At 39.9% G+C, this 12,128-nt stretch overlaps 1 non-coding gene across 1 annotated transcript; it reads left to right on the top strand.

The window, feature by feature from the left end:
* The first annotated feature begins 11,644 nt into the window (after window positions 1-11,644).
* Window positions 11,645-11,717, top strand: TRNAG-CCC. The gene has a single exon. It is a non-coding gene; the product is annotated as a tRNA-Gly (tRNA).
* The last annotated feature ends 411 nt before the right edge of the window (window positions 11,718-12,128 follow it).

Raw genomic sequence — 12,128 nt, 5'->3', positions numbered from 1 at the left:
CGGGGCTCCGCTCAGACGGCGGACTGAGGGCGGGGCCATGCAGGGGCGGGGCGGGGCCATGCAGGGGCGGGGCGGGGCAGACCGCCCAGCCGGACTCTCGCGCCACCTGGTGGCCAGGAGGCGTCGGCTTGGCGCCAGCCTGACCCCAAGGATCCTCGGATTCCCGAGCCCGTCGCGTGTATAGGACGCCCAGCTCTGAGCTCCTCTGCCATCGGAAGGAACAGGTCCTGGCTGTGGGCTGGCCAAGGCCGGAGGGACGCCAGTGCCGGCGTCCCTCCCCCTAAACCGCCCCCAGGAATAAGGTGAGGCTGGACCAGGGGGAGCGGAAGCGCGGCTTGGCAGGGCTGGATGGGTGGGCGGAGCGGGCGAGGGGCCTGGGGTGGGGGCTTCGGGGAAGGAGGAAAAAGGGGAAGCTCCGACGAGTTGCTTCCTTCTCGCACTGCGCCCCAGCGCCCCACTTCCTCCTCCTACTTCTATTTTCTACGGGTGCTCTTAACCTTTAAAATGCCTGCACCCCTGCTGTGCACACGGGCCCCGCGACCCTCGCCCTTCGTCCTTGGGCAGAAATCTTTCCAGAAATACCAGCCCATCCAGACTTTCGGCCCGGCTGCCCCAGCCTCTGGTCTGACTTCCTCATCTTCCCATCAACAGTGGCTGTGACTGCAGCCATTTCTCCTGAAGGCGGGGAGGGGTCGTCTCCAGGGTCCAGGCCCTCTTCTGGGGCCCTCCCCCGCCCGTTCTCCCCACAGGCCACGCGGGCAGATGTGTTTTTTTACCCAGAGCTGGAAGAACTCTTAGGGATCCCGGAAATCACTGCTCTTCCCCATGCCTCCGTTTCCTCGTTACAAATTAGGAATGAGAAGGTTGGCTGCTGTGCTGTGCGAGCAGCTCTGGCGAGGAAAGAATAGCAGTTTATTTCAGAGGTCACAAAGGGCGAGGCTGGAATTTCCATTTTCACTCTTGAATGGGACTTGTGTCACAATATCTGTTAGAGGCATTCGAAATCGGCCGCAAGATCAGCCGTTAGTGTTGTCAGAAGCCACAGCCCTACCTGAGGCTTTGAGAGATGAGACTGCCAATGATTTTTCTTCTCCTGACTCACTCAATACCAAGAAAAAGCAACTTCCCCAAAAACACAGAAACAGAAAGTACTCGTGAATGAGCACAGAGAACTGGTCCCAGCCTCTATGAGAGATGGGAAGGCTGTCAGAACCATCCGGCACTTCTGCTCTTGCATGGACCACCCAGAGCACCACCCCCCACCGTTTTACAAACAAGGAACCAGAGCCACAAAGTCTGTGAGAAGACATCCTGGAGGTCTTTCATCTTGAGAAGGGTAAACAAGGACTCTGGTCTCCCCAGTCCTTACTTTTTCCACCACAAAATAAAAAATAAAAAAAAATAAAAAAGAAGGGGAAAGAGGGAGGCAGGCCAGAGGTGGCAAAGTTGGGAGGAAGGGGTGGAAGGGCTCTGGAAGTGGGAAGTTAGTAGCAAGAATGACACAGCATGAGCGGGGTTGACATGGTGGATCCTGAGAGCACTTTGAAAGCTACAGGAGAAGTTATGGGATCCTTGGTTCCATATCCTTGATGTCCCTGAAACTGGAGGTGGCGGAAAGCTGAAACAGAATTGCCCGCTAGGGTTCACTATCAGGGAGCTGGGCATCTCATGAAGCCCACTTGGTCCCATCCCACATCAGGGGGACTTCTGTAGTGGTCCAGTGGTTAAGACTCCTCACACCCAATACAGGGTGCCTGGGTTGGATCCCTGGTCAGGGAACTATATCCTGCATTCCACAACTAAGAATTCTCATGTCACAGCTAAGACCGGGTACAGTCAAATAAATTGAAAAAAGAAGTGGATCCAGCTTGCCTGTTAACCATCTCCACTCTCCACCTCAGCTCTGTGTTTCCCCATCCCAAGAGCACAGAACAACCAGGAGATCTGATTAGCACTTGACAGCTATTGGCCAGGACTTCGAACTACAGCCACCCAGGACTGGAGCAGGGTCAAGAGCTAAACAGCTCAGATTCAAGGACAAAACTAGCGAGATGGTGTTGGTTTGCTAGGTAGAGTATGACATTTCATGATAGCATTGTGGGTGCTCTGTGCCTCCTGAAACAAGCCCAATGGACGTGTCAGACCCCCCTCCTCCTTTTTCTTTCCCCTACACATCTTTTTCATATTCTTCTTACTAGTTTCTTAGCTGGTGTCATCTCACATTGTATCTTTTCAACAGGCACAGTTTGTGTATTGAGCATTATAGGAATATTCTTCACTTCCCCTGAGAATTATGTGTGCTTCCATTTCTCCTGAAGCTCATATTCCTCTTGGTCTCTTTTGTTTTTTTGCATTTGCTAGGGACATGATTACACACTTTAACCTAATTCCATTATAAGAAAAATAACTACACAAATATAAAGTCTGGCAACTGACCCTTGACCTTGATGTCTGGGAACAATATGGTATGGAGACAATAGGATGTGAAAAAGATGTAAATGAGGAGTCCTCTACAGTAGCCCCTCACCCAGGGGGCAACTTTAGCTCACTGTCACCCTGTGAGAATGTAGGACTCACATGGTCAGATTTTATCATTTGTAAAGAGAAACCAAAAATTGGAGCTCTTAGTCTGAAATCTCCTGATTTTTAAACGCTGGAAACTAATTCAATACAGTATTTTACCCCCCCAACCCCCTGCAAGCCAAACCAGACGTGACCTGCCAACTTTCAGTTTGTGACATCTGTTCTATATTATACAGGTGGGAGCTGCACCATGAGACCTCAGTTATTCCTGTTAATGTGAGCTAATTTGTTCCCACTGACTCAAGAGATACAGTTTACGCAAGGGGCTAGGGGAGGGGGTGTGAATGTTAAGAGTTTATTAATATTGTTCATCATGTGAATAGGACACAGGAGAAAAACCACATAATTATCCTAATAAGATGAACCCTGATGAAAACTCTTAGTGACTGGGAATAAAAAGACTTTGTCAAGATGATAAATGTATTTATTTCAATGCAACAGACAATGTGATACTTCAGTGATGACCTGGAATGGATAATATAATCCTTGATAACAAAGACAACGCTATGAAAACAAGGAGCAAAACAAGGATGTTACACTGTGAAGAGTGTGAAATTCAAGGAAAAACAATGAGAAGAAAAATAATGAGATGTGAATTTGGGAAGGAAGAGACAAGCTTATTATTTGCAAAAGATATGACTGTCTAGCTAAGAACACATGTCTAATGGATTGGGGAATATTTAGAACTTACGTGCAAGCATAGTAAAGTAGCTGGACACAAAAATAAATATATGACTTTCAATAGTTTTCTATACAGAGCAGTGACGAAATAGAAAAGAGAGTTCATTCATCCTAGCAACAAAAAAAGCCTAAGAAAAAGAAATTCAAGGGACCCAGAATAGCTAGAACTACCATGAAAAAGAAGAACAAAGTTGGAGGATTCAAGCTCCCTGATTTCAAAACTTCCCACAGAGCCATAGATAGATTTATAGATCAATGGAATAAAGTTGAGAATCCAGAAATAAACTCACAATCAGTTGATTCTTGTTAATATAGTGGTGAGTATCCCTGCCTGTTACACAGGAGACTAGGATTCGATTCCCCAATGGCGAGGCAACACCCTCCTTGGGGCCTCAGTGGTAATGCAGGAGACATGGTTTCAATCCTTCTGTCAGGAAGATCCCCCGGAGAAGGAAATGGCAACCTAATCCAATATTCTTGCCTGGGAAATCCCACGGACAGAGGAACCTGGCTGGCTCCAGTCCATGAGGTCGCAGGTGTGACTTAGCAACTGAGCACACATGCATGCCCTCTTTTTGACGAGGATGCTAAAACAATTCAAAGAGGGAAAGAATTATTTTCAGAAATGATGCTAAGACAATTGGATATCCATATCCCAAAAAAAAGGAAAGAAACTGAATCCCTACTTCCCATTACACATGAAGATTAACTCAAAAAAGAATCGAAAACCTGAATATAAGAGTTAAAGCTATAAAACTCTTAGGAGAAAATATAGTTGTAAATCTTCATGACCTTGGACCTGGCAATGATTTTTAAGATATAACATCAAAAGGGCAACCAACCAAAGGAAAAAACAGATAAGGCAAACGTCATCAAAATTTAAAACTTTTGTGCTTCAAGGACCCCATCAAGAAATAAAAGACAACCCACAGAATGGGAGAAAAATTTTGCAAGTCATATAAATATGATAGAGATTTTAATCTAGAATATATAAAGAATTACTATAAATGAATAATAAAAAAAGCCAATTGAAAAATGGGCAAAAGATATGATCAGGTATTTCTTCAAACATCTGTAAATGACTGACAAGCATACAAAAAAATGCTCAACATCATTAGTTATCAGAGAAAGGCAAATCAAACCACAGTGGAAACACCACATCCATTGAATAAAAAGATTATAACAAGTGTCAACAGGAATGTGGAGAATTTGGAGACCTCTTACGTACATGAATGGATCTGAGAGTTGGACCATAAAGAAGGCTGAGCGCCAAAGAATTGATGCTTTCGAACTGTGGTGTTAGAGAAGACATTTGAGATTCCCTTGGACAGCAAGGAGATCAAACCAGTCAATCCTAAAGGAAATCAATCCTGAATATGCATTGGAAGGACTGATGCTGAAGCTGAAGCTCCAATACTTTGGCCACCTGATGTGAAGAGCTGACTCACTGGAAAAGACCCTGATGCTGGGAAAGATTGAGGGCAGGAGGAGAAGGGGACGACTCAGGATGAGATGGTTGGATGGCATCACCAACTCAATGGGCAGGAGTTTGATCAAACTCTGGGAGATGGTGAAGGACAGGGAAGCCTGGTGTGCTGCGGTCCATGGGGTCGCAAAGAGTCGGACACACGACAGAGGGACTGACAAAAACATACATACATACACTGCTGATGGGAATGTAAAATGTTGCTGATGCTTTGGAAAACAGTTTGTCAATTCCTCAAAAGGTAAATAGAGTCACCGTGTGTGCTCTCTGTGCTAAGTTGCTTCAGTTGTGTCCAACCTTTTGCAACTCTATGGACTGTAGCCTGCCAGGCTTCTTTGTCCAAGTTACCATATGATCCAACAATTCTACTCTTGGGTGTATACCAAAGAGGAGTTAAAACGTGCACACAAAACCTTACATACAAATATCTATAGCAGCATTATTTATTAGCCAAGAGGTAGAAACAACATAAATGTCTTATCAACTGATGAATGGGTAAATAACATATGTATATTCACACCATGTAATATTATTTGACCATAAAGAGAAATGAGGGACTGACATGTTACAGGATGAATGAACCTTGAAAACATCGTGCTAGGTGGAAGAAACTAGTTACAAAGTCTTCATACTGTATAATTCCTTTTATGTGAAATGTTCAGAATAAGCAAATCCATACAGACAAAGCAAATTGGTGGTTGCCTAGCACTGGGATATTGGAGGAAAATGGGGAGTGGATGCTAATGGGCGTGGGATTTCTCTGTTGTGGTGGGGGAAAAAATGTTTAAAAATTGACTGCAGGGAGTTCCCTGGTGGTCCAGTGGCTAAGACTCCACAGTCTGAATGTGGGAGGCCCGAGGTTCAATCCCTGATCAGGGAACTAGATCCCACATGCTGCAACTAAGACCTGGCACAGCCTAAATAAATAAATAAATATCTTTTAAATTCTAAAAAAATTGACTACAATGGTGATTGTACTAAAAGCCATTCACTTTAAAATGGTGAATGTGAACCATGTCTCAATAAAGTGGTTATTTTTTATTTTTTTGATCACCTCTGTTTTTTTAAACTTTTTATTTTGTATTGAGGTATAGCCAATTAACAATGTTGTGATACTTTCAAGTGAACAAAAGCTGTTTTTTTTTTAATGATAAACTTTATTATGGGATACAAAGGAAGCCTTGATTAATAGGAAAACATTTATGTTCTGGGTTTGAAAAATGATATTATAAAAAATACTCATTCTTACCAGTGGAGTATGTAAATGTGATACAGTTTCAATCAAAAGCCAAAGGAAGCTTCTGGTGGGAAAAGGAGAAGGAGATTGACAAAATGACTTCACATTTCATCATGAAAAATAATTGTGCGAGAATAGCCGAGAAACTCCCTCCAAAGTTTAGCCATTAAAAAAAAGTTTAGTCATGAGGTAGAAGTTTCCATCTGACATATGAAAATGTTCCATGTACCACAGATTGAAAACATTACATTTCTGGGACTTTGTCTCATAAAAATTATTTTTTTAATTTGAATTTTATTGGATATAGTTGATTTATAATGTTAGTTTCAGGTGTACAGCAGAGTGATTCAGTTAGACATATTCATATATCCATTCTTTTTCAGATTCTTTTCTCATATAGGTTGTCACAAAATATTGATTAGGGTTTTCACAAAAACTCTTGTCCAGTATATGAGAGAGAGAGTATACATAGTCTTCCAGATAAAAATGGCAGATGGTACTGATAAAGGAAATAGTCCCTTTCTTTTTAATAATGCAGAAATATTGGATAAAATATAACAGCAAACAATTTAAATACAAAGCCAGACTAAAAACCAATAAAATGAAATCTCCCAGACTGATAAACAGGCAAAAATAAATAAATAAATAAACACACACTACAAAAAACAAAAACAGCAAGAAAGAGGAAAAAAGAAACAGAAAAAATGAGACAAACAGAAACCAAGCTAAAATGGTAGAAACAAGCCAAAAGATACCAACAGTCATAACGAATGTAAGTGAAAACGATGTGGCCACTAATAGAGACGGTTGGATCAGAGAAAATGAAATCCAATTGCTTGCAGCTTATAAAAAGATCAGTGAGGCTAAGTTGATCAGTCAGAAACAAACACAAGTATCTGAAGGAATTTAATATATGATAAAGAAGATAGGCTCAATCATCCAACAAATAGGCTAGGACAGCCATTAGGAGACAAAAGACAAGTGTGGTTTCTACCTCAAATCTTATATCCCACCCCCAATTCTGACTAATTTTAGATCCATACATCCAAGTGAAAATAAGGGAAGTGCAGAAGCAAAAAAGGAAATGTGTATATAACATTGGAATTGTAGCTGGCCTTTTAAATTGTGAGGCCAAAATCAGAAATTATGAAGGAAAAGACTCATTTGTGTATAGAAAAGTAAAATAACTTCTGTCCATGAAAAATCACATAAACATTAAATGAGAAGGGAAATGGTATGTGAAGGCAAAATGTTTGCAATGAGTATTAAGCCTGCCATCCTTAATGTAAAATATATATTTTTACATAAAAAATACATATCCCAAATAAAAGTGGTCTTAGCAGATTAGACAGTTCACCAAAGATATACAAGTAGCCATAAGCATGTGAGAAATGTTTATAAGGAAAAAATGTAAATTTAAACAGTGAGATATAAACGTCCATCTGACAGCCCGGCAAAGATAAGAGAAATTATATTACCCAGAATTTTCAAACATTTTGAGACCCCAAATTCTCATAAACGCTGACTGTAAGTATATGTTTGGTATTGTGTATGGAAACGTGGGCTTCCCTGGTGTTTCAGAAGGTAAAGTATCTGCCAGCAATGCAGATCCAGGTTCATTCCCTGGGTCGGGAAGATCCCCTGGAGAAGGGAATGGCTACCTACTCCAGTATTCTTGCCTGGAAAATTCTATAAACAGAGGAGCCTGGTGGGCTACAGTTCATGAGGTTGTAAAAGTACATGTACTCTAAAGAGTATGCAGTAATTCTGAATTAATTCAGTAATTAAATATGCCCAAGAATATTAGTCATCAGTTTGCTTATAAGTATAAGCAGTGATAAATTATAAGCAAAACTAGTGTTTAAAAATAGAGAATTCATTTTCAAATATGGTTAATTTTACAATAGTAAAATATTGTGAGCAATTAAATAATATTTCAAGGACACTTTCATGAAATATTTTTATATAATGCTATTAAAAGTTGAATAATTTCAAAATAGTGCATAACCTTTTGAGCTAGAGATTACATTTCTGGGAACCAGGCTTACAAAAATTTTTGTATATGAGAGAAAAAGAGAGGGAAAGTGTATGTGTGTACATACATACAAATGGCAGACAGTACTGATAAAGGAAATTGCTCCTCCCTTTTTTAATAATGCAGAAATACTGGATAAAGTCTAACAGCAAACAATTTAAATACAAAGCCAGACTAAAAACCAATGAAGTGAAATCTCCCAGATGAACAAGCATATAAAAAATAAAACTGACACACACTACAAAAAACAAACAAGAAACAGCAAGAAAGGGGGACAAAAACAGAAAAAGTGAGACAAATAGAAACCAAGATAAAGTGGTAGAAACAAGCCAAAAGATACAAATAATCATAATGAAGTTAAGTGAAATAATGTGATTATTAATAGAGATTGTTGGATTAGAGAAAATGAAATCCAGTTACTTGTAGCCTGTAATAATATCTGAGGTATTAAGACACAAAAGTTGAAAGTAAAAGGATGAAAAAAAAAAAAAAGCAAATCGTAACTAAAATAAAGGTGGTTAGTTGTCTTAAATTCAGATTGAAATAGGCATTATTAGAGTGATACATTCTGGTGGTTTCATTTACCAACAGGTAAAAAATATATATAAACCTGTATAAAACTAATCTTAAAAATCTAAAATATGTATAAAGCAGTAATGAACTGGAGAACATGGAGAAATTGAGAAAGGCACCATCATTGTGAGCGATTTCAACAAGCCTCCCTGAGTTATTACTACTTCAAAAGATAAAATGTAATAACTGTAGAAGATTTGATCAAAACCAAGCTGGATCTGATGAACACGGAACCTTGAAATCAATAATTTAAAAATCACATTCTTCTCAAGTGCACACATGCAGCCATGACCAAAGTCATCACTTGCAAGACCACAAAGCAAGTCTTCACAAATTTCAAAGAACTGATGTCATGCAGACCACTTTCCCAGACCGCACTGCCATTAAATTAGATGTCAACAAATAGACAGTTTAAAATTACCATAAACCTTGATGTTTCTGAATCGACTCTTGGTCAGAAAAAAAAAAAAAATCACAATGGAAAGTTTTTTTTAATATTTAGAACTGAATAACGGTAATATTACATTTCAAAACTTGTGAGATATAATAAAAGTGGCAAATAGAAGGAAATGTATGGCCTCTTAAACGCTAATCTGAAAACAAGAAAGGCTGAAATTAATTAGCTGAGTTTCTAAGAAGTTAGACAAAGGATAACAAAATAAGTTCAAAAGTGCAAAAGGGCTTTTATAAATAAAAGCCAAATTCAAATACAAATCAGAACCAAAGAAACCGAAAGGCAGTTCTTGGAAAGGCAAACATATATCTGGCAAGATAGATGAGAAATAGAAAGCACAAGTAAATAACAATAGGAATGTAAAAGGAGATGGAGCTATAGATACAGTGAACGTTATGAAAATTATAATACGATTGTTCAGTAACTTCATGTGAATGCATTTTAAAACTTAGATGAAATGGGATTTTTTTTTCCCCAAAAAAATAACAATAAAACTCAAGAAGAAATACAATGCCTATGATTCCAAAACTTATTAAAACGGTGAAGCAGTAATTTTAAATCTTTTCACGAAGGCAATCCCAAACGCAGGCCATTTTACAGATGAATTCTAGCAAACTTCCAAGGAACAGTTCATTCCAATCATGTACTAACTGTCTCAGATGACTGAAAAAGAAGAAAAAAGAGTCCACAAGTCATTTTATGAGGCCACCATGACCCTGATATCCAAACTTGATAAAGATAGTAGAAAGAAGGAAAACTACAGGCCAATCTTGTTTGACTCCAGATGCAGAATTAAGAAGGTGAAAAGAAGTATTATGACCACTTGGGTATATCTTAGGAATGCAAGGGTAATTTGACACTAGAAATTTTGTGGTGTCCTTCATCATATAAGCAGTGTAAAAGGAGAAACATTGTGCAATTATCTGATTGGATGCTGAGAAGGCATTTGGTAAAATTCTCAAATTTATGAACAAATAAAAAAACCTCTCAGAAAACTAGGAGTAGAACTTCCTTAACCTGAAATAGAATCTGTATCAAATACCTATAATACACAAATAGTTTTAATAAGAAATTATTGAGGGCATCCTCTTTATTATTTTATTTACTTACTTGGCTATGCCAGGTCTTGGTTGCAGCACGTTTCCTAACCAGGGATATAGTTCCCTGACCAGGGATCGAACCTGGATCCCTTGCATTGAGAGTGCCGCGTCTTAGCCACTGGACCAACAGGGAAATCCCTAGCATCTTCTTTGAAATCAGGCACAAGCGACAACATAGACGAACCTTGAAAACTTTATTCTAAGTGAAAGAAATCATTTACAGAGGACCCTGTGTTGTGTAATCCTATTTATATGAAAAAGGGTCAGAACAGGCAAATTCACAGAGACAGAAAATAATAAACTGGTGGGTTACTTAAGGGTGAGATGTCTAATTATTTGATTGGATGCTGAGAAGGAAAAATGGGGAGTGATTGCTGATGGGAGTGATGAAAATGTCTATTTTAGTCATGGTTGCCCCACTCTGATTATACAGAAAAACATTTCACTGTATACATAGGTGAGTTGTCTAGCATGTGAACTTTAGCTCAATAATGCTGCTTTTGAAAGAGTAGTTAATGAGTTGTGGGATGTTGCTAAGAGCAATAAATTTGGAATAAAAACATCGGGATTCACAAAAAGAATCAGGTATAGATAAGCTACAGGATATAAGGTACAGCACAGGGAATTACAAGGTAACCAATATCTTGTAATAACCTATAATGGAATATAATCTGCGAAAAAAAAAATGGACCCCTTTTGCAGCCCAGTGAAGCCTATGGACCCCATTTCAGGATAGTGCTTTCAATGCATAAAATAAAAAACATAATACTCAAAAGGAAATAACTACATGTATTACCGGTTTAATACAAATAAAAACAAATTGGAAATCTGCTAACATACGTGCTTCTTTATTAATGTGCTAAATAACATGCTCCAGGGGAAGAGAGAAGACGGGCATAATTTCAAAGTAGTGATAAATGGAAATGATATTTCAGGTTATCTGCAACAACTGTAATGTGATATAAAAAGGCCTGTTAATGTATTGGTGATAAAATCACAGGTCCTGTTCATTGGCATCCCTGTGGTGTATTACATATTGGTGTGAGTGAGATGTGTGTTCTTCGCTTCTAAATGCAGCAACTCCCAGTTAAAAAGGCTCGTGTGAATGGAGACTTACTCCCACTAGGGGGTGCTGGTATTTTAGAAAGAGGCGTTTATGCCTCTAGCTTAGGCAGAGTAAACTACCCCCGACTGTCTCCTGGCCTTTTCATGGGCCAGCCTCAGACCTCTCAGCTTCAGACCATCTTCTGCTTGCTTCCCACCCACCTGCAAACCCTCACAGGCACGCTCTGTTGACAGTGGAGGTATAATTATTGGTGTAATTGTCTGTGACAGACACGGAGGCTTCCTGGTCATGAACCACCTGCCAACCAGCACTTGGAGGGCTTTGCCAACACAGGGGGGGCTATTCAAGGTTACCCAGGTCTAGGTCCTTGGCTGTAATGATAGTCCTGACTCCAGGTCAGCGGGACCTAAAAGAACCCATAGGGGGACTTCCCTGGTGGTCCAATGGCTAAGACTCTGTGCTCCCAATGCAGGGGACCCAGGTTTGATCCCTGGTCAGGGAAATAGATCCCACATGCTGCAGCTAAAGAAAGGAAGATCTAAGATTCTGCATGCTGAAATTATGACCTAACTCAGCCAAATGAATGAACATTTTAAAGAAAAAAAAAAAGGATATCGTCTCCTGTGTAGGTTGACCTGAGTCCAAAAGCTGGCTCTGCCACTTCGTAGCCGGGGGACTTTAGGATAATTACTTAACCTCTCTGTGCCTCTGTGTCCTCCTTTGTGAAATGAGGCTGACAGAACAGGCTGGGCACATGGTGAATGATAATCCATAGATGTTGGCTATTGTTATGATTTTCTGACCACTCCAAGCTGTTCCCACCACTGGAAAGGCTCTTCCCCACTGTCTTCACCTTCTCATCCCTCGGGTTTCTTCCTTATTTTTTTCATTTACTTTTGGCCACGCTGGGTCT

The sequence above is a fragment of the Oryx dammah genome, unplaced genomic scaffold (assembly GCF_014754425.2).
Source record: "Oryx dammah isolate SB20612 unplaced genomic scaffold, SCBI_Odam_1.1 HiC_scaffold_8, whole genome shotgun sequence".
Classification (NCBI taxonomy): Eukaryota; Metazoa; Chordata; class Mammalia; order Artiodactyla; family Bovidae; genus Oryx; species Oryx dammah.
The sequence above is the reverse complement of the archived record's forward strand: the minus strand, read 5'-3'. Positions and strand labels throughout refer to the sequence as shown.